The following is a 5,014-nucleotide window of genomic DNA, read 5'->3' on the forward strand; positions in this document are numbered from 1 at the left end:
ACCTTGCGCTTGCCAGGCAGGTGTCTATGCCACTGAGCTATCTCCTCAGCCCCTTAACTGACATTCTTGTAGGCACCATTCTCTGCTAACCAAGTCTCTGCTCTGACGCTAAGATATTACAAGATTTGTTTAACTATTGCATAATTTTTTTCTCATCATTTTATTGAGAAACAAATAGCAATGAGACAGTTTCAAACTAAATTGGTAGGACTGTTTCAATAATGAACACATTGCTGTTTAACTATTGTATAATTAAAATACACAGAATAACTGAAATTCATCAGTTTACTTATTCTCTGAACATCTGTAGGGTCAAGCAGTGTTTATATTTTCATCTGTTTATAGATTTTGTAGGTTCTCAGAAAGGTGAAATACCTTGCCTGAGAGCCTCTTGTCCCCAGTGGTCAGCTGCTTTGCCCTGCATCTCATTCCTTGGGATTAACTGGATAATCCTCTCGAGTTGCCTTGGCCTGTAATGGCTATCCCTTGGTTTACACTGTAATTTCTCCCTCTGTTTCTAAATTTAGATCCCATACATGGTCAAGCCTTTTGTTCTTGAGGTCTCTCTCTCTCTCTCTCTCTCTCTCTCTCTCTCTCTCTCTCTCTCTCTCCTCTGTCCCTCCTCTCTCCTCTCTCTCTCTCTTCTCTCTCTCCATTCTCTCTCTCACTCCTTTCCTAAATTTAACTGCATGTGACTCTCACCAGGCTCAGTGCAGCCCAGCCTGATGCTGCGTCCGCCCTCCCGCCCGTCTGCCATCTGCCCCACTGCCTACGTCCCGCCTCTACTTGGAGCTCCTGCAGACATCTCACGCTCAGTGTGTACACCACTCAGCACTTGTTTTTCTCCCGGAAGCTGTTTCTCACCAAGTCTTCCCAGCTCAGTGAAGCTATGTCATCATCCACTTCCTTTCACAGATCAGAAACAACTTGAATCTCCCCTACCCCTCTGCACATCTAATCTATTCCCTAATCCCATGCTTCTACCCCCCAAATCCAGCCTCAACCCACCCACTTCTTCCAATATCCCATGCCCCTGCACTTTTTCCGCTGAAATTGGAGTATCATTTGCATACAGCCTATAGGTATCCTCCTGTAGATTTCAAATAATCTCAGGGTGCCATAATATGATACAGTGTAACTACAACATAGTTGCTATAATGTATTGCATAGGGAATAATGATGGGGATAAGTCTGTTCAGCACAGATGCAGTTCTTTAAAAATATTTGCAACCTATAGCTGATTAAATCTATGAACGTGCAACCTCTAGATACAGAAGGCAACCTGTATCCAACCATGGACTAACACAATTGTCATTTGTTTTTCCCTCTTCTTCTCTTTTTTCCTCGTGCATCCATCTCTGTATTCACAATTATGTTAAGAGTGTAAAATGAATGGTGTCACTCCCCTGCTTGCAGTCCTTTAGTAGTTCATTATTTTCTCCTGTAATAAATTCAGACTCCTTCCTATGACTGACACATTCCTGCCAACCTCTCCAGCCCCAGCTCGTGCCATCCCAAAATAGTCAGCCCATGTGAGCCACTTCTTATTCCACAGATGTGCCACCCACAGCACTTTGGACCTTGCCCTGTTCTTGCCTTTGTCTGAAACCCTCCCGGACCCACAACCTTCATACTTTCTTGCTTCCTCCTTTGTCCTTAGTCTCAGCTGAAATGCCAACATCTCCACAGACCTGTTTGACTGCTTTACCTAAATGAGTTTTCTATCATTTTTTCGAGAACTTTCTAGTGCTTCACAGGACGTTAGTGATTGGACCTTTCTTGATTTGTCTGGCTGTTTGTTATTGCTATGTTCCTTAAACTATGAATTCTCTGAGGGAAGGGACTACAGCTGGCTCATTTAACACTGTATCCCTAACACTTACTACTAGGTAGATAATAATATTTGATGAGTATAAGAATGAAGTACATCTGGCTAGTAAGAAATTAAACTAGGATTCCAATGCAGATCTGTACCACTCTAGAATCTGTGCTTTGAACTGTTATACTCCAAGGAAAATTAATTCATCTTGGGTGAAATTTCATTGCGAAATTAATTTTAATAGGAAAATCTAAAATTCTCTTAAAATTGTATAATGCGTGTGAGAACCCTCCAATAATGATTGTTTGTTTATTTGACATCCACTCTCCAAATTGACGTTGGTGTTGGGTAACGAATCACATCATATTGGCAGCTTGCTTCTAAGATGTTCTTGTTGTGATCTTTCAACTCTATCAAAAATCCTATGGAATCAAATAAAATGATTTTGAACTAGTCACTTAAACCCTGTAAACCACTGTTTATTCATCTATAAAATAAAAAAAGCATTGATTCCTAGCATCCTTGAGGGGGAACTAAAGGCAATAATAGATGCTATCCCTTCACCATCGGGCTTTGTATATCATAAGTGAATAATAACTAGTTTGTAAAAATGAAACCTTTAGTAAACTAGAAGGATTTAATCTTTAGAGTCAACAGCCAGTGATCTTTTTCTAAACATTGGTTCTAACTCCTAACATAGCCCAGAAGAGTTTGATTGACAGGACAAGTCATCAAAGACTAAAGAAACAGGGAAGGAACCGGTAAGTGTTACCTCCAAGGAAAGCCTTAGAAATCCACAAGCAAGCTCAAACTCTTGACACATCAGGCACAAAATTTCCATTGAATTTATACCTCACAAATGTTGGGAAAGACAGCTCCTTTCCCAGTCTGAGTTTGGTTCCAGCCTTGGAATCCGTGCCTGGCTCATGAATTTCCGTGCCACCCTACAGTCTAACGTCTTGTTACGGAGGAATATGACAGCATAGGTGTTCTCTTCTAAATTACTTTTTAAGGGGAATTTGATTCATATAATTTATTTGGCTAAGAAACAGCAACAAAGTAAAAATACTTATTTTTTAGTGATGAAAATTTCTTTCTTTCCTTTTTCTCTCCCACACCACCATGTGGTTTTAATAAAAGTCTTGGGTCTCATTTTTCTTCCAGATCTGTTTGAAAGGACCATATTTCTTTTACAAAAACAAAACACATCCAAATCTCAAAATTTCTTTTTCTACTGCTCAGGTTTTGAATAGCATCATGACAAAACTAAGACAAGCTGGCAGACAAAGACAAAGAAGTTCTTTGAGCCTCTGAAAGACTAGTAAATGGAGAACAATGGAATATTGAACAATGGATTCATGGCACTATTTAACTTTGGGGGGAAATAGAGCTTTTTCTAAATAATAACATGATTTGATAAAGAAAAATTTAGAGCTATGTACTAAAAATTGTAAGATTCATCAGAATGACGTTCTGACAGAGACAGAGAGACAGAGACAGAGACAGAGACAGACAGAGACAGAATAGAGACAGTGACAGAGACAGACAGACAGACAGACAGACAGACAGACAGACAGACAGAGACAGAAACAGAAAGAGGGACAGAGTAAGAGAGCCATAGAAGTAATCTGAACATGCTTTTAGTGACTGCAAGGAAATGGTTAACAATTTCCCAAGAGGAAAATGATCGGTGTATCTTATGTATCCTATAGATTGGTTTTAATATTTATTTGCTCATTGTCCAAGCTAATCTGTGGAGGCTTATCTCATTTATGAGATCCTGTGTTTATTCACAGATAATAGTGTCAAGACACCATGTTCTTTCCTTTAGCATCCACACAGACTTATTTTGTTAAATTCAACTTTCTTCCTTGGGGAAATCTTGTCTTTTATTATATAATTTCTTGGGTCCATTAGATTTTTACTTGCTGAATTAAATCTGAGCCAATCATTGTTCTTCTAACAGTATTTCTAAGTATCTCAGCATTAAGAACATTTTCTCTGCCTTTTAATAAAATCTGTTCGGGGGTGTTAGAGAAAAGTGAATTTTCCCTTCTTGACATTTCTGGAAGGGGAAGATGCCTTCGATAGGCTCTGGATGGCCCAGCTGACTCAAGAGCCCCCAGAAGGAGGCATGTGGGGCTCCCTGCAGCCCAAGCCCTGGCCTTCCTTCCAGCATCCTCAGCTGCAGCATGTTACACATCTGAGTGGCATTTTCTTGTTTCATCTTCAGAAAACTGAAGCATTCCACCACCCTCATTTTTCCGACCCCTAAAGATGTCCATTCCTCTAGTGAGAAGAAAAACTCACCCTATGATTGGAATCAGAAGTTGACTGAAATCTAGAAGTTCATCGAAAGGCTTGAGTTTTCAGTTGCTTATACAAATAAAATCATGAGAGCAAACTGTCAGTAGTCGACGACCCAAAGTTCATGCTTTGTGGGTGGTATTTTTAAAAACCCACCTTGAGGAAGAGATCCAAAAGTGGCAAATTTTATTGTTGATTTTCTGCTCACATTGAAGCACCCAGAAAGATATTTTATGGCAGAAGACTTAGAAAGATACACATTTGATAATATTTGACTGTAGAGCAGGAAATGGCAGTACACACCTGTAATCCCAACACTTAGGAGGCTGAGGCAAGAGGATTGCAGAAAGTTTGAGGCCAGCCTGGGCTGCATAGTGAGTTCAAGGCCAAGCTGAACTACACAGTGAGATCCTCTCTCAAAAAACATAACAGGGCCTGGGAGATGGCTCAATGGAATAAGTGCTTCCCTGGGAACTGCAAGGGCCTGAGTTCAATCCCCGGTTCCGCCAAAAGCAAAAACCATGACAACAACAACAACAATAATACTTGATTGTGAAATGTTTCAAGTCACCATATGTTGAGTTATACTGTTTCATGCCTTTAATTAATGTATTGGAAACCCTAAGACAGAGGAAATAGAGATAGTTTGTACTGGTACAGGTTTGAGATGTGAATTGGGGTGCCCGTTGATAGTCTACAGGGGAAGGTTGACTTTTTGACTCTATGTTTTTAAGAGTATAACATCTAGATATTCAGCAAAGTTCTTGAGTGTTGTGACAAGCTCTTTTTTGTAATAAAAAAATATGTGGCATTGTATGATGGGGAGAAGTCTTCCCGTTCATGTAGCCAGCTGTGACTGTGGGGCATCTGTCCCAATGCCACACTTTT

This window comes from Octodon degus, unplaced genomic scaffold (genome assembly GCF_000260255.1).
Source record: "Octodon degus isolate 3935 unplaced genomic scaffold, OctDeg1.0 scaffold00080, whole genome shotgun sequence".
Taxonomy (NCBI): Eukaryota; Metazoa; Chordata; class Mammalia; order Rodentia; family Octodontidae; genus Octodon; species Octodon degus.